At 41.0% G+C, this 19,193-nt stretch overlaps 1 protein-coding gene and 1 pseudogene across 9 annotated transcripts in view; one reads left to right on the forward strand and one right to left on the reverse strand.

Annotated features, from left to right (window-relative positions):
* Window positions 1-19,193, reverse strand: part of add3a (adducin 3 (gamma) a) — a 101,179-nt gene that overhangs the window by 38,599 nt on the left and 43,387 nt on the right. Inside the window, exon 3 of one of the 9 annotated variants that reach the window (XM_025907905.1) lies at window positions 10,739-10,810. The exons of 7 other annotated variants lie outside the window; for them this stretch is intronic. The gene's annotated coding sequence lies outside the window, so the exon portion shown is untranslated. Of the gene's footprint in view, window positions 1-1,032; window positions 1,450-10,738; window positions 10,811-19,193 lie in introns of those variants that run through there. One more of the 9 variants, XM_025907903.1, reaches the window with a different exon arrangement.
* LOC112847226 (uncharacterized) lies at window positions 18,446-18,564 on the forward strand (annotated as a pseudogene).

Raw genomic sequence — 19,193 nt, forward strand, 5'->3', positions numbered from 1 at the left:
AACTCACTAGAAAGGCAGAAGCAAAGCAAAAAGACATGAGTAAACATATGTATTCGCAGAAACTCCCTAAAATTCTGAGTGACACTGTCTGGGCTCCCCACTCACACACACGCATGCAGCTACTGTCTTTATCGTGCTGGGGCAGATGGACTTCAAAGCAAGCCTGCCTACATCTCTGCCACCTCTAAAAATAGACAAACTGCCTTTTGGGTTGTATTACAAACCTAATAACAACAATACCAGGAAAGAATCTGTGCGCCGCTAATTATATCCCCGAGTGCTGCAAAAAGCAGCGCGAACACACACGCACACAGTGACCTGTAGCGTAAACTTTGCTAATGCACACACCCAAACACACAGAGACAAGGAGGTGCGTTCCCTGTCCAAACACGCCTGCGTGAGAGCTGTAGCAGTGAAACTGAAGGACAATGTTTGAGCCAAAAGCTCAGCAGCTTACATGATCCTCCAGCAGCTTTGCTATGAGATGAGGAAAGCTCCTCTTGAATCCATCACTGTGCCAGCAGCAAGCGTTACCCATGACACAGGGCAATGCCTGGCTATCAGTTTAAGCTGATGGTTTCTTATGAAATCTTGATTTAGAGCAACAACTAGTGTCTGTGGATGCATTTTAACTTGCAAATATATTCAGATTAATATGTTTCTCTCTATACTTCATCTATACGGATTCTAAAACACTCCCTGGTGTCTTCCTTCACAGAGCTAATCTTCTCTGGTGCTCACACTCACTGCACTGTTATTGCCAGACGTGTTTACAGTGCAGAGGTATATATGCCTGAGTGCCCTGGCAGCCACACTAACATGGAATTCCCCTTAAATTGCCAATCGGTTTTTTGGATAGTAATCTTTGGAGTCATGCCCACGGTTCTAGTAGGAACAGAAAACAGATCTCAAGTCAGATGTATGAAACAAAAACATATCCGTCCATAAGACAGCGGGAATACATATAAAATATGCAAACAGGTGTACTGACACAAGCAGCCGACACACAAATATAATGCAAGCACAACCAACCTTGTGTTTATTTCCTACTTGGTCAGTGAATGGGAGAGAATGGGGAGTAGTAGTAGGCAGCTGAGGCAAAACACATGTCTCTGTTTTTCACTGCTGCTTGGTGCCCATGCACAAATTCCACCAGTGAGTCCCAGAAAGAAGCCGGGAGAGACGAGAGAGAAAGAGCGGGATACGAATAACAGAAACTGCGAGCCAGGCGGCGATCAGAAAACCAGTCTGTCCACGCGTCCCTGCAGATTTTCCATATAAATGCTCCTCGGTGAAGCTGCCAGCAGACAGCAGATTCTCCCAGATTCTTACAGTCTCCCCGTCTTGGCTGCTCTAGCGTTCATCAGATAGAGAAGTATCAACAGCTGTGAGTGTGTATGTGAGAGGATCTGTGTGTGTGTGTGTATGTGTGTGTGCCCTCAGTGAATGAGGGCGTGTGTTTGTGTGGAAAAGAAGCTAAAGCGACCACGTGATGCAAGCTTAATCCCCCGCCCACTGGCTAAAAACACACACACAGAATCAGGCAAAGGCATACATACAGGCTTTTTGACCAATCAGAGCTCAGGCTCACACACTAATCACACCTCCCCTCCTCCACTGCCTTCTCTCTCTCTCTCTCCCCATCTAGTCTAGCCTTTTTCTTCCTCTCTTTTTTTCTTTGATCCATTCACATCCCTCACATTCCACTATCCGCTCTCGCTCGCTTTCTTTTTATGTCTCTCATTCACACCCACTGCTGTCCTTCCCCCCTCGCTGGGCGACTGTACTAAAGGTCAGTGTTTATTAGTTTGGCTGGAAGCAGTATAACTGCAGCCGCACAACCTGCTGCAGCACAAACTGCTCGCCTTTCACTGTCGCTTCTGCCCCATTGAATCAATGCTATCTGGCCCTCTGATAAAACCAAATACCAACAGCCTTACAAAAGAACATTGTTAAAAAGTATCATTTAATGCCATAATTCAGTCATCCGTCTGTCAACACATCTGTCACATGACAGCTCTCTGCAAGTCTTGGTCTTGCTTAAGGCCCTACTCATTTCGCCTATACATTTTTTTAATACTTGTTGCTGTTCATTGTATCTTTAAAGCCATTTTTGAAGCCATGACGACATCTTGTATTTCTACACTCCCTAAACTTGCTCAAAAGCACTCAAAGCATTTTCTCTTTCTTCACTCTATGCTGGTGAGGAATATGAAAAATATGTCCTCTGGTTTTCCGTCTCTCTTTATCACCAAAGCAGTTTTCATGCATGAACTCCAAACAATGTGACCAAAAAAAAAAAAAAAAAAAAAAAAAAAAAAAAAAAAAAAAAAAAAAAAAAAAAAATCAGGTTAGGACACTGTAACAGGTTGTACACAACATCAGATGGTGTGTTTTGAGTTTTAAAGTGGGTGCTGTGTGCAGTAAGAATGCAAAAGGAAGTTCACAATACACCCGTACACTTTTTACGAACTCATCGACTCTTCCCTACATTATTCTCATATTAGCACCGTCAGACATCTGGCAGACTCTGTAATAGACTCCAATCAGTCGCCCAGTTGGTGACTGAATGAGTTGGCGGGTGGTTGCTGAAAGTTAACTGCTGTCGTTACGTGAAACTGGTCACAAAGAGGTAAATGGTGGTCCACAAAAAACAAAACAAAAAAACCCCCCAAAACATCTTTGTGATTTCTTTGTTCGCTAGCAGACTGTCAGGGTTGCCTGTATTTTCCATTGAAGACACTGATATGATGGTTGGCCACAAAAGGTACATTTAACAAAGTGGCAAACCAATACTGATTATGAACTTGAACAAAATAGAAAAATCTGGCCTTAAAACAACTGCTAAGCATTTGGACGAAAAGTGATTAGCAGAATGATAAACAGATGTGTCTTAAATGGAAAAGGAAACAGACGAATGTTGCCTTTCGCTACACCTTAACAGCCTATACAGTGGGAACATTAGCACAGTCTCCAGCTGAAGGAGCATCTCCCGGCTCTGTACCTGTTGAGCAATCAAAGCAGGAAATAAACTAAGGCTGTACAACTGCAAAACACAGACCACAAACTCAACCTCCCAGTGGGGAATAAGCTAAGCCACAGATGACTTAACCACCAGAGAAACACATGGCACACATTTCCTCTTGCAATAGTTGAATACAGTCCAAGTCACAAGCCATCCATGCAGAAGACAAACAAACAATCCAGGCAACCAAGATGTCAACAACTTGTCAGCCAGGTCGTTCATTCTAATGTTTGCTTTTAAAAGATCAACGCTTCACATCAAATGCAAATTTACATATGGATCCTTTACACACACTTACTCTGGATTTAACCTTGTAAGAACGTACATAGTGATGATGCAGATAAACTGAGAGACTCAACATCAGGTATGGTTAAATGAAGACATGCATTTGAAGCTAAAATCCTAAAATATGAATAATATACAGAAACTGAAATAGTTCTAGGCACTTTAGGTATTGAGACTGATCTTTCAACAACACTTTCAGGAAGGTGTCATTCAGAAGTACAAATGTGATCCAAAGCACACAGCAGGGTCATAAGGACATCCTCAAGATAAGAACAAGACCTTCTTCAACAGATGGCATGGCCCCCACAGAGCCCTGATCTTCACATCATCATTCTGGGATTACACGCGTAATCTACAAGTCACTACACTTAACTTGTTGTTAGCTAATTAATATAAACGGCTGATAACATTAATTTGTTAAGCATCATAACCATTTTCATTCCCTATCAACTTTCAACAAAGCAGCAGAAGTTACAAGGTAGAGTAATGGCACGTCAAGTACCAGCTGAGTCCTGCAAAAGTGTGTCACTATCATAACAAAACTCACACATTACGCAAAATGTCATGAAGTTTCCTTCATGAGAGGCCTAGAGTAACAAAGGGCTATAGTGCACATTCGTTGTGATCGCCTGATGGCTTAGATGATATGGAGTTTTGTTTAGGCTCCTGCAAGAGTAACGGTGATAACACTGCTGCAACAGACGCCAAGCCACACCCACTTGATATCTCACAGCTGGAAAATTGACATCAGAATTTCCTCTTGATTTTACACCAGAGTTCATTTTAAAGCACAATTTTTGCCTACCACACCACAAAGTGATGAAAATGTGTTGCTTGTTTATGTTGCACAACGAATAAATGTGCTTAATAAAGAAACAGGGCAAGAATTTTAATGTGCTAAATGTATACAAGTTATTAGTATTTGTGAGTAAGACTGTAATACATTCCAAGCATCTCAACAAGTTATTGTTGAATTTAAAACCAAAGGTGACATGTGCAATACATTATTTTCACTGGCGAATTACCCTTTACCAGGAAATCTACCATCATACGTACGTCATAATCGCACACCTGTCTGAAATCCTACACCGTAACTTGATTTGCACCACCCTAGAAATGCAAGTACACATCGTGCTGACGCAGCCCGCAACAATTGTGATTGGCCTGTTCAGTACCCTTGATTCTTCCTGCGTATTCCCGACTACTTTAGGTCACAAGGGAATGAACAAAGAAGTAGAAAAATACGTTTTTTTCTTTTTCTTTGGAAAAAAGAAAAAGACGGGGGGAAAAAAAAAAAGAAAAAAAAAAAAAGAGAGAGCCTGACCACAAAAAAGTGGGGATCCATAAGGGAAACAAGTCCCAGTGTTTTGTTTCCATTGGCTGGCACTGCATATAAAACAGTGGGAAAACACCACATAATAATGAACACCAATTGCACCAGTACAAGCATAAATGGCATCAACAGCATCGGCCATTTATGCACTTATCTTTCATTCCATCTTTCCAACAACAGTGGAGAGTACGAGATGGGTCAGACCTGGGCGCGGTATGGCCTGTGAGCAACATTCGGCGCATTGGTTGTATCCAACCATAAGGTCCATGGGAAAATAGGATTTAAACAAAAATCCTAATAAGTATACATTATGCAAGCAAAATTGCGAAAGCAAGGAGGAGTTTTCTTTAAAGATGTAATGCATTTTGGGGTCAACTTGAATGAGAGTGTCAGAGGTCCAATGTGACATGATATTTGAATGCAAACTATATTGTGATATTTAGAATACCCATATATCAGTATCATTTGTTTGTATTGACAACATTTACAAAAGAAAGTTAAATTTTATGGACAGTTTTAAAGATAAGACATTTTATGAAGGAATCCCCATGTTTCATTCCTACAGCCTCTTTTCCATTAGAAGAAGACAAATCCTTTTATTGTCATTCAATACAAGTTGTACATTCATAAACTAAATATTTTATGAGGCTGTCATGTTTCTGAATCATCCCTCTCCTATTAGACCCATAAACATCAGCCTCTTTAATGATCTGTTATTTTTAACATTTTAAGAAAATTATATTGTACAATTTGTCATCCAGTTAAAGAATATTTGGTACATCAGTTTGCCTTGCATTTTATCTGAAACATAAAAGCTTAAACATACACTAACTAAAGCTTTCAGACAGTGGCCGCATCAATTATTATTTGTCTGTGAGACATTCACAGGTATAAACGATATGAAAAAGAAATAGATACCTTGGATTTTAACTGACATGTAATATTTGAGACATCAGAGTTAAAGTCTACCACTGAGTATATAGAGTACAATATCTACAATGTAAATTCTGTCATAGTTGTACCTTCAAAATAAAATGAGACTAGTCACATGAGCTCGTTTATTAGCTAAAGTTAGTCCTTTTAGCCAACAACGATGCTAAGCGCATGGCTGTGGTGTTGGCTGTCCCAGATGCATCATACGCAGATGAAAAAATACAATTTACTCAGATAAAAGTCAAACACAAAATGAAGATTTTATTCATTTCCTTTGAACATGCAATCCACCACAGCTGTAGCCGCTACTGTCACGGTTGTTAGGCAACAGGAACAGCCTAGCAACAACAATGAAAACAACAACAACAACTTTTTTTTTTTTTTTTTTTCCCCTCTTTCTTTTTTTTTAAAACCCGGCAATGACAGAAATGGCTAGGAAAAAAAAAACCCCTTTGTTGTAGCGTTTGTGTCGCATATTAATTACGTCGCCGGACGTGTTCCTATAACAACAACCACACACATTAGGCAGTACTGGATGGTAATAGAAAACCAGTCAGTCAATCCGAGTTGGTACTTATGGAAAAGTGGCTTATATGTCTGTATTGTCAATTCAAACAATAGCAGTGAGTAACATGTCTTTTAAATACCTTTATATAGCATTATCATCACTTTGCCCTTGAAGGAAAGGTCAGAGGTCAAATGGGAAATTATATTTTAAATCTTTATACAGTTTGTATTTGTTAACAATACACACCAGAGGGTTTTCTCAAGGCCTTTTGTCAAATTTTGGTCAATAAATGATTAAGATGACTTTGTGGATCTTGGTGGATGCAAGCCAAATTTTAATGGATTGTTAACATGATCCAACTCTACACCTCTACAAAGGTTGTTTTTTTTGTTTTTCCCTCTCTCGTTCTCGCTCTCAAATCTACCTTCATATGTGAACAAACATTCTCAGTAACGAAGTTTAACAAATCCATATACAGATTACCTCTCAGCGAGGATTACCTGTCTGCTCGCCTTTGAATTTCCACATCAGATTTAAACCAGACTTAAACCGAACACACTTGTTCAAATTGCTCAAACCTAGCATCTACTCTTGCCAGGAGCAGTTTATACAGAGATAAAATTAAAACTGACCAAAAATGAATCCAGTTTATTGAACCCAATTCTGCTTGACAGTTCCCAACAATCCCAGTTTCTCATGTGATCCCATGGGAAAATTAATTGCCCCCCCCCCATTTGATAGATATTCCTCACACAGTCTGGTTGCCACTGGCCATGTAATAATAGGCAGATTCCCTTAAATGGCATCAGATACATGTGGAAGAAATCACTGGAGTGTTTGCTCAACTGGCTGCAGCTGGCCTACACCAACAAACAAGCAGCCATCACACGACTAACAGTTTCTTTTCCCCAACAAACTGTCTTCTACAGAAAGAACAACAACAATGTACTCTGGGGACATTTTTGCAATGCTGATCCGTGAGAAAACATGAAGGCGGCTTACAGAAAATACCTTTATTAGCATGCAGCAGCTGGAGGGGACCTTTTATTTGTGATTGAGGATAATCCTTCACAGCTCATCTAAAAGAAAGTGTTTAAGAGTAATAAACACCTTTATAGCAATCCGAGTCAAGAGAAAGTAACACTGCAACAATAGTGCAGCAACATCAGCTTGGGCATCTCTGTACACAGCTGTAAATCCTTTAATACAACTGTATTATCCATTTATAATCTGTTATATGCATAATTCTATACAAGCAAGATTTTTGTTACACTGCAGCACTTTTGCTAGAAGAATATTCAAAGGACAAAAAAGCTGCGTCTCGCAAATTACATCTGAAGAAACCACTTAAAGATGCACTAAAATGGCCTTTTCTTTCCTTATCAAGGATCTCACTGCAATCTTTTGATTTCCTTGCACTATCCTGTATGTTGTTACTCTATACTAACAGTTCCAGTTGGTAAAATGTTAGTTATATTCACACTGCCAAGACCTGTGTCTAGACAGCATTCTCTTCTGCAGTGCGGTAAATATGCCAAGTATAGACTGGCACAGAAAGGAGACTGATCCCTCTCAACCCCTCCTTCTGGAAGTCGGTGCATCACTCAGCACTTTTACAAACTCCATACACACGGACGCGCACAGACAGCTGACTCTGTGAAACAAAAGCTCTGTGCACAATGTTGAATAAAGCCACTTTCACACAAAACCCCAAACAGTTAACTGTATAAAGATAACAGTATACTACAGATAGAGACACGCTTACGTTTTGAGCAGTTTATTAAAGGCTTAAAAGCATCCAAGTTACTTTAATAGTAAAACAGAGTATCTGAAAGAGTTCTAACACAACAATATACAACTATTAAAGATTAACTACAAAACCAGAAGATAATCTTTTCAGACTTGTGACTACTGGCTTAAACAATCTGTTATCAGCTTTCTGTCAGTCAGACAGAATGCTGATAATATTGTTCATAAGAAGGTTTAAACATAATCACAATGGTGTCAAAACAGACTCCGTGTTAGTCATTAACATGTAAGGGATTTTCACATTGCCGTTAGCATAGCACGTTGTCGCGCTCACTTCTAGCATCTCCGAAATCGCCGTCTCCAGATTCCCTCTGATGAGGCTGTTCATATCCACCAAAAGAGAAGGTCCTGGGTGGTCTGTCGATGCTTTCTTGGTCATTAGCAGACAGGCGTGCATGGGTATCTAATCATTTGTATCCATTTATTTAAATCACGGTGCTGCCTGGATAATGCCCTATAGGTGTGTTTGGATATCACACAGACTTTGTACCAGGGAGCTGGCATTTTAAAGACAGCTTCATACTGTTTGGACGTTTGTGTTCTTAAATGCACTTCCACCGGGTAACAAAGTTCAGGGCTGCAGTGCATGTGTGAAAACAGCTTTTGTTTTGTCATTTCACTGAGTACAAATGAGGGAACCATCCAGGTGGGACAGACTCAAGATGCTGCCCAATCAACAACATATCTCACTGGGTGATGAGAGCAGGCTAGTCTCTGAACAACATCTAATTATGGCCGTGTGGACACCAAAATTACTGTTATTTCCTCTGGTTCAGTCATGTGAGACATGACAAACAAAGCTGCACTAATCCTATACATCTAAAAGAACGCTTAATGCTCTAACACACTCCACACAACTGTTATTAACTTTAAAGATTAATGAGTCCTTTGCACACTACAGTGCTCAAGTAATCCTACATTTTTTGTTGAAGTCATCCACTCCTTGAATCCTGCGATAAGCCGTGAACAAAAACGGAGCACAACAGAGGAGAGGGCCCGACCGTTTGCTGGGCCGAATGCTTGCTGGTATCCATTTACAGCCAAAGCCCTGCTATCAGCGTTCTGTCAGCATTTCCCACCAAACGGCGAGCAGTAAGAGGAGAGGAGCAATAGGGCACTTTCACTGATGTTAACTACCAGAGAATATATAAACATTTGAACTCATGACCGGGGGGGGGACGACACCACACGCACACACAATAAAATAGAAATAGACTAATGTGGAGACTCCTCAAAGGGAAAAGGATGGATGTGGAATTTCTTAACATAATAAGACAGTTAAAGGTTATAAGGAAACCCCCCTGACCTTACTTCAAATGCCATTTGCCCACATGTCAGGAAGTTCAAATTAATTCCTTAAAGGAAGCATAAAGCCACAGGACAACATCAAAACTACTTCACAGTTACTGCTTGCCAGCTCCTATGCAACATCAGATACTCATCTTGAAGGGAAACATTTTGACAAACAAGTCCAAACAGCAGGATGACACAAACTGCAAATTCCGGTCATTAATCTCACGTCTTCACCACAGGTGTCACATTATTATACTCATTAAATGGGATACATTACACACTGTATAAAGAGCTACAAACATTCATCTTATTAAAAGTAACCATGAGTGAAACCGGAATCACAGACTTTTGACAAAACTATGTCACCTGTGTCCAAACACACACACACACACACACACACACACACACACACACACACACAATTCCATTAAGTTATCGCTCACATGCATGTTTATGCAACTCTAGTCTAGTTTTACATTTGTATAGGAGTCATAATAAGTAGTCACTAATCCCTGTTTGAAGGGTAAATAGGCATTAAGAGCAGAGCTAATGTTTAACATAGAGAGACACATTCAGATTCACTTCCTGGAGCCCTCGCTGGTAACAAAGCTGTGCCTGTCTGAGCAGCTGTGTCATTTAGCACAGAGAAGAAATACACGCACATACACCAATGCACGAACCTACTCGAGCGTGAACAGGGAAGCCTGCTTCTCCCTCAAGGTTCAGGTAGAGACAAACTTCTGTGGAGGCAGAGAGGGCGTGCAAGGAAGCAGCGGGCCCGTGTGTGTATTTTAAGGAGTTTGTTTCCTCCACTGACAGGGATAAACGTGGCCTAGAAGCAACAATGGGAAGTCACCGCCCAGGCATCACCTCTGTCAAATGTGCTATTTCGGGTCAACGGCAGAACAGCATGAGTGCTTAGGAGCTTCAGTGTTTGGAGGAAATTTAAACACACAGATAAGATTACATCTCTGCTCACAGGCGCTCAGTCAAGATGAACAGTGTGAGTCATCTGCAAAACATTTGACTTTAACTGAAGAAAAAGATCGTATCAATATCAGCGACTTGCACGATGAATTGACCGTAAAAAACAAAAACGTTGTTATGGCCACTTTAGCTACTGTGAACATGGAGGTAATTTCCTCCTTTACCTAATAATGCTCGGCTGTCCTCATTTCTAACCAAAGCTCATGTTTAAGTTTAAAGCGACTCTTGTTTCCCTGTAGAGTGATTCTGGAAATACTTCAGTTAACCTTAGTAAACAAAGCTGCCTCATATTTCATTGTCTCAGCATTTCTGGCATCTGCGTTGAAATCTAAACGAGTCTTTAACTACTTTTGAGTTTAAATTTAGTCGTGATTTACAGTATTTAGCAATGTTAGTAACACCTGTGAGAAGCACAGGTGATAAGTTTCCAGCTGACAACCAGGTGCATTGTAATATCTTTGCATGCAGTCTTTATCTCTGTTTAACATTTCTGGGGCTTCTACGCTTGTGATAATCATTCCCGTGTACTGGCGTCACTCTTAACAGTCACAGAATATCAGATTACCTCAAATCCACACGCATGAAAATCTTCCCTTCCTTGTTGACAACAAAATGCCATGCACACCTCGAATCCACACTACAGGAGAAAAAAATATATATTAATATAGTCACCTCCCTGTCCAGGGTGTACTCTGGCCCTAAGGTAGCTAGGATGGGCTCCAGACCCCCATGACGCTGATAAGAATAAGTGGAGGAGGATGAATGGATGGAATATAGTCACCTCTTAAATGTGAGCTTCCACATAGACTATATGGATAAGAGTACTGACCCTACATACACATTACAGGAGCCGTTAAGCCATAAAAGTTTATGACATGAAGTTCTCAGCCCACTGTTTTTATGCTGATGTTAATGCGAGAGGAGGTTTAAAACTCTGCAGTGATTGAGTCAGCACAGCGTTGCTGACTTTTACACACTGGTTGCCTCAGCATTCATTTCCCCACTTTGTAACCTCAGGTTGCAGATTCAAGGCCTCCAGTTGGAATAAATTCTACAAATTGAGTTCTTTCAACAGTGGCATCCAACTGCAGTACCGCACTCAAAATCAGAATACTTTATTAATCCCTAGGGAAATTAAGTGAATGTAGGATGTTGACTTCTATGTATTATGTAAAATCTGAATTATTTAGAGCAAGGGTGTCAAACATAAGGTCCTGGGGTGATAGTAGACCTGATTTTATTTTAAATTTTACAGCTTTTCCTCCTGATAAACAGCTTACCCACTTCATGGACGTTCCACCTGTAGCACAGTAATTAAGTAGCACAAGAGTTCCTGTTTTTTCCCCACAATCTACTATAGAAATGGGTGTTTTTCTGTGAATTAACAGAAACTGTCTTTAAATTCTTACAGTCTAAATCATGCTAACGCAATTCTTTCATTTGCAACAGCAGAAATTCTTTATCATGAAGAAAAACCAACATATGCTTCTGAAATTTCATCTTTTTCTTATTTTAAATAGATCTTAGTTAAACCTCTTCACGCTGACAGAAAGGGGAGTTTCACCGGTGTAGCCCACTCAGGATCAAAGGGGGCTGCATGTAACACGAGTTTGAGATCCCTACTTTAGCGCAATCCACTTTTTGGGGGGGACCAATAAAATACAGTTGAATTCAGAGATTAATAGTTGTGTTCCTGGTGCTTGTTTCTAAATGGTTTTCTTAATTTCAGCAGACACTTTATTAGTTACTGTATTTATTTAATTAAAAAAAAAAGAAAAAGAAAAAAAAAAGGTCAAAACAGGTTGAAAGCACGTGTTACATTTTTAAACCTCAGGAGACCGTCTTTCAAACACAGCAGCATGACTATTCAAAGACTGTCAGTCAGCTAAAACATAGAAGTCAACATCCTGCTCCTTAAACAAACTTTTAAAGGGACACAAAGGTGCTTTGTAGTATTACATCCCACAAGACAGTTCCTCTGAATGAAAACGGTAAAAGAAGCTCACCTACTTTTACCTTTAGCACAGAAAGCAGTGATGCATGTCACACGAAAGAAGACAAAGACCTTCAAACCTGGACATGCGCGTCGCCGTGTGCACGCATATCCTCAAGCATAACAACTAGCAGACACTGCCGCCAAAGCGGGGTCTTTTATTTAAGTTTAAAGTTGCGCTTATACACACACACACAATAGATAGGTTTGTGTCAAAAAAAAAAAAAAAAAAAAAAAAAAATCATTAAGGGTAGAATCACAAGCTTCATTCATCTCTCCACTCAGTTTATGCTCATACAATCAGCAGTAAAATAGCTCCCTGGATACAAAGCCTGTCACTTTAATTCAAGGCTAGGACTCCGCATCCTGCTTTCAACGTCATTTCATTCTGAAAGTTGTGATCAGAACTGTTAAATCACATTTCCGCTGCTTCTTTCGGGACACTGGTCCGCTTTTCATTTTCTCTTTCATCCATACAGTCTTCTGTTTACAAAACAAGAAATACAATAAAAATAAGATGAATGGTGCATAATGCATTTGATGAGCATCATCCTAATTGTGTTGCAGCCAGTCACAAATTCGACTGGCTCCTGTGTAACAGAAAGTTTATCTCATTAAATAAATGAATCCCAATCTGGATGCTGTACGATTCCTCTGAAAAACAGATCACATGCCAAATTAAGGTAATCCATAACATAAGACACACACATACACACACACACACACACACACACACACACACGACTGCTAATCACCCTGTAATTACAGCTGGTAATGACAGAGTTACAGACACACTTTAACGGGCCCCTGTTGCTTCACCCACACAAACAATAACAATCCAAGGCCGGGCGTCTCAGCTGCTAACTGTTACCGTATGTCCTCACCGCCAGACACTGGCTTTATAGTTGGGCACAGGCTAAACAGCAGAGTGGTCTGAATTGCTCCATGGCTACACAACACAAGCTGTGCACTGAATTAGTTTTAGTGTGAATTACTTGACATTTTCTCAAAGCTTTCGCTGGCATCAATGCCTGATTGAGGGGGACTGGCAAAACTGTTTGGACTGTCTGATTCTGCTGCCTTCAAAACAAAATTCACTTTACAAAGATTTTTTTTTTTTTTTTTTAAATAAATGGCCCCTGCTTAGGATTCAAATCACAGCACTCACCGAGTCTCGGTACACAGCTTCAGCTCCATCAGCATACTATGGCCACTTATGAACAGGGTTCACATTTCATTTAAATGATTAACTCAAGGATGCAGCTGCCTTTTCGTACGACATCTTAACTACATGTTAACATTTCTCATGTGGCCCTTTTTCCCCAACTCACTGAACACAGCTGACAAATCCAATATACCTTATAAGCAAGCGTTCCATTTTGTAACCTTACACTTGTAGTAGTTGACTGTGAGCATAACCCATGTGTGTGAATGTCACATTTCTGGTTTTCTAAGGTTACAAAAATTGGTAACGGAAGGCAAAAAAAAAAAAAAAAAAAAAAAAATCAGGTTCAGAAATTTGGGTCTGACAAACCGTTCTAAAACCAAAGCTGTCAACAGGCTTAGTTATACTATTCATAAAGCTGTTTGTACATACAATTGTTCACACAGTGTTGGAGGAACTTATCTTATTCAGGGTTATGGGGTGACTGGAGCCTATCCCAGCTGTCACAGGGCAGGAGGAAGTGTACACCCTGGACAGGTCACCAATCTGTCCCAGGGCTAACACAGAGAGGGACAACCATTCTAGTAGGGCTGTGTGATATGACTAAAATCTCTTCACATTTACATTAGATAATAAATATAGCGCTTATGTGGCGTTATCACATAGTGTCACACTAGAGCGGTTCTGAGGCCTCCAGCTATCATTTACTGCTCCTGTTTGTTTGTCAGGAAACTAGCCTGACTGCAAACATCGACTGCAGGGTGTCCAGTCTCTGATGAAGCACACGGTTAAGCTCATACGGGGATACGTTGTATCCGTAGTATGCTACGTTGCATATTTCCCCCAATAATTGGCTACGACACTCGTAATATAAATGAGGCAACAAGGTTTGTGTAAAGTGTTTTCAACTGTGTGCTGCATAACTAGAGTCAAGACCTTTTTCCTATGCGGCGACATCCCTAACCGCTGCACCACCTTGTCACGTTCACATTGCAATAATCTGCCATAACACAGACTTGGTTCTACAGAACTGGCAGGTTACAGTGTGTTTAATGGTCAGTGCGACTACGTCACATATTCCAGTTCTCACATAAAAGCCTGCAGGATTAGGTCAAAAGCATGAAAATAGCTTCAGTATCATGGAAAAAACTGATGCTTTCTAAAAAAAAATATCCAATTATTTAAAAATGGAAAACGGCAATAAAACCAAAACTTGGATGTAAAAACCATCTTGTATCCTCTTTCACCCCTTTAATATTTACAGCAGCCGAATAGATTTTTTTCTGTGCTGCAGTAGCTTACATAGATTTCCTTGCAGAAGACAAGAATATACTCGTGTCCTGGATTTCAGTCGGATAATTAAGCTTTTTTTGAAGTGGCAGTCTTAGGGGAAACAGAGCGGAGCACTGAGCAGGAACGTTTCGCTATCACAGTAACAGCAGCCATTGACAGCAGTCACTACATAAGACCATGACAAAGATAAATCAATTGAATGTGCTTTATAGTAAAGTGGACCAATGTGCTTTTGCTATTAAACTAAGCAGTTAATTTCAATGCAAATCTTTTCTAAGCCAATCACTTCACACCAGACTGATCCTTTGTCTGCACCAGGTGACTAAACGCATTTTGCTTGAATGAACATACAGAAACAAACTGGGATTTTATTCACCATTTCTGTGCTGCATGGACAGTTGATGCATACGAGGTGTATTCCCTGGCAATCTTTCACAGGGCTGTCAGAGAAGAACTCGAGCTATTTTTCCCCCCATATGAAAAGCTGAACATTTTAAATCTTATTTGTGATCATGTGCGTCAAACTGCGGCTGATTTATTTTTGCGTGCTTTATTAGAAACAGCTATGCAGGAACGGCGAAAGTCAAAAATTGATGAAAAACTAAGCAAGCAACATAAAAGCAAATATCCATGACAGAGAATGCACCCCGGCGGTGCTACTGAATGAGCTCTTTTTGACAGTGAATACAGGATTTTCATGGAAGGCCACAGTCACATGGCAAATCAGTAAGTAGGCCTTTAATAAGTGCGTACATTTATGCTTCAGGGGAAAATACATCTTCCAGAAATCTTTGTGAAATGAAGCAGAGCTTTTCCGCTCACAGAGAGGAGCATTCTTTTCCACACGGAAAAGATTTCTTACCAGTGACTTAACTCCCAGCTATAATAAACGCACATCAACACTGGGGCTGGGTTCCATATTTTCACCCCGTCAGAGATTAGCAGCTGTGGCACGTCAGGAGCTTGACCCCGTGTGATAAGGTGGGAGTAGAGTTTAAAACACTAATATTCAGCATGTACAATTATATATCAGAAGAAGTAGAGTTCAGGAGTTCATTGCGAGTTCGTGAACTTTCTCCTTTTCTAAAGAGATGTGATACTGAAGTCTATTCAAATAAAGCTCATTATGTACAGATGGAGCATTGAATTATCAAGCAATTATGCACTGTTCCTGTTGTCAAAGGGAGTTGCGCCATTGTTGCTGAGAGCCACATGACTCTTCTGTGGTCAAGCAACGGGGCAAAACACTGAGTGGGCGTCGACCACAGAGCTGCTGTGCCTGTGTACGCGCATTTCTGGGGGGACTATCCATTACACAATCCAAGGAAGCAGACAGATTCGATATGTCAGAGTCTGTGTCTGGATGAGGTCATTATGCACGGAGCAGAACTGCAGGCCCATCTCACCAGCACAAACACACATGCAGTCGAGCATGAGCGCACAAACAGGCGCACACTCGCACGGGTTTCTATGGCAACTCCAAACAAACAGTCGGTGCATGTGGTGACCCCACCCCAACAGAAAGAAAAAGGGAGAAACCAAGACTGAGAAGCAAAAACAGAAGTAAAAGTAAGATAGAAAGTGAGATGAAACATCCAGTCAAATATGCTTCACTTTATAGCTCCCAAGTGTCATTCATAGGAGCATCTGCACCGAATATATACATAAAAGCGCTTAAATTATATTTACCATATTCTCATAATGCTAAATCTACTCTCAGAACTTAAGAGCTCCACATCTAAAACCTGATTCTCTTGTTAAGTCATTTGGAAAGCCTGAGTTTCACAAGAAGGCTGAGGAATTGTGAAACAGCCTCGTCCCACCAGTATCCCAAAAGCCTTTTATGCTATCCTACCACACAGGTCGAAGACAGAGCACACAGAGACCGCACATCAACCAGCCTCCCAAAAGGCATTTTCATTTAACTCCAGAAACACGAAAGAGAACACACCAACAATAGACACGCTGCTTTGTGTTCAAGTCAAGGCCACTTATTGAGGCTTAGCAACTTCCAAGGTCAGTCAAGGTTGAAAACACCCACATCCGCAGATTAAAAGAATCCTTACATGTAGATGTTTTGCTGGTTGAAAGGAAAAGAAAAAAGAAAAGAAAAAGTTCGACCACTTTTGGCATTTTCCCATGTTTTGCAAAGTCCATCCTGCCATCACAGAACATTTGACTCTGGTAAAAGGTAAAAGGTTAAGGGTGACATTTCACCAAACCTGTACATGCCTAGGGTATTATATATAGAAGATAAACATAAAGATAAGGTCTCACTCTAGAGACTAAAGTATCACATGAAACCAGCTGCAGGAAAGCAAACAAGCAGCTCTTCTCAGTGTGAGCCACTGTCACTGTTTTGTGAACCGTTTTATCATATCAAACGATTCAATAACATGTTGTCAGAGGAAAAAGAGAGAGCCTCTGGAGTGTGTATTTGTTCATGAGTCCCTCAGTGTTTCCGGCCTTGTCAAGCTCGAGCCTCAGGGGTTGCGACACAAAGTCATACAAAGCATCCATCATGAAAAGTAAAGCAGGAGCAAAGGGTGCTGATGACATCCGGGAGGTCAGGCATCTTGCTGCACCGGCCCCTGGGATCCTTTCCTAGTGTTGTCAACAAAATCTGAGCGTAAATGCAATGGAGTCCAAAAACATGGAAGAAGATAAAGTTTATCTTTGTAGAGGATTAAAAGGTCTTTTAGGGGTTTTAGTTTTTTGTTTTTTTATTCGGAGTAGCTGTCACAAGAAAAGGTGTGTGTGCGCTAAAAAGCAACTAAAGAAAAAGGCACTTTTTCAAACAAAAATCATGATTTTTAATGGTATTCCAGCAGTGGCTGTTTTGCTGGACTTGGGAATAACCTGCTAGCTATCCTGTACAATATTATGAAGCAGATTAGGAACCAAATCAAGTTTAAAAAGAAACTAAGTATTTCTGGTTTGTACAGTTTCCCAAAAATCAACTTAAAAAAAAACAAGTTCACGTGGGTTTGAAAATCTTAGAAGCCATTATCTTTACTCAATCTGTAATTTCCCACTTTTGTGGTGTGTAATTAAATCTCTTCATCCTTTTATCTCCATTTCCTTATCGCTGTCATTTTCCGGTTGCCCATATGAGTAGCCTGCAGTGATTCAGTGTGTTCCCCTTTTCTCCGTCTTGCTGTCACACATACAGTTTGTGTGTGCGTGCATGAGTGTGAAGGAAGGACAAACGTCCTGTCAGGATGTGGGGTCCTGCGGAGGGACAGCGACACACGGCCAGAAGTCATAACTTTCTGCTGAGACCGAGTGTGGCACGGTTTGTGTGTGCGGGCGTCTCATTCTAGTGCACGCATTCATGTGCAATTGTGCGCATCTTAATTGCTCTGACCACTGAGCATACTTCGTTTCACTGCAGCTATGTCGCTGATCGTAGGAAATTCTCCAAAATCAAAGAGATTTCAGGCTCGTACTGTAGCACAGCCTTCATTCATACAAGCTTCACTGGGACGACTTCAAATAAACATGAAAATGACCGTTATCAGCGACTATCCTGCAACTCAATCATAGCAAAGGGCTTCACTGGTCTATAGGGAGTCCGCATAATTAGACCACCAAGGCGGAAGAAAAATAGTCCACAGCTTGGGCCTCAAAGATGCCCTCTCTTCCTCACAGTCACCACTCACATCATTCAATTATCTCAAACTGAATTTTCTATTTCTTGCTGTTGTTCATGCTCTTATCTGCACAAACAGCAAACTGTGTACAACTTGCGACGCTCCAAACAATTTTGTTTTTAACGAAAAAGCAATGCCTAGAAAAAATAAGAGCAAGGAGGGGGGCCTGCTTACAGCCATACCACCCTGAGCACACCGGATCTCGTCTGATCTCGGAAGCTAAGCAGGGTTGGGCTTGGTTAGTACTTGTAAGGGAGACTCCCTGGGAATACCAGGTACTGTGAGGGCAGCACGGTGGCACAGTGGTTAGCACTGTTGCTGCACAGCAAGAAGGTCCTGAGTTCAATTCCACCATCAGGCTGGGGTCTTTCTGTGTGGAGTTTGCATGTTCCCTCCGGGTACTCCGGCTTCCTCCCACCATCCAAAGACATGCAGCTTGTGGGGATAGGTTAATTGGATAATCCAAATTGCCACTAGGCGTGAATGTGCGAGTGAATGTGAGTGCGAATGGTTGTCTGGCCCTGTGACAGACTGGCGACCTGTCCAGGGTGTACCCCGCCTCTCGCCCTATGAGAGCTGGGATAGGCTCCAGCACCCCCCCCCGTGACCCTGAAAAGGATAAGCGGAAGCGAATGGATGGATGAAGGAGGGGGGCCATTTCCATGACACACCAAGGACTTTAATATTATGATTAATACTCACTATGAAATTAGACTTTGCTTAAACCCAAAATAAATCAGAAGAAGCTCTATGGTTTCTGGCTATAGAGAGAACACTGCAACCTTTCCAGCCCCACTCTCACATGATGTCCCAAGCAGCTTCATATGATGTTTTCATTTGCACAAACATACTTTTGGGTCATAAAAATATAGCAGAAAGACATCGCCACAGCAAACAAGGCAGTAACTTAAGGAAC

The sequence above is a fragment of the Oreochromis niloticus genome, linkage group LG6, assembly GCF_001858045.2.
Source record: "Oreochromis niloticus isolate F11D_XX linkage group LG6, O_niloticus_UMD_NMBU, whole genome shotgun sequence".
NCBI lineage: Eukaryota > Metazoa > Chordata > Actinopteri > Cichliformes > Cichlidae > Oreochromis > Oreochromis niloticus.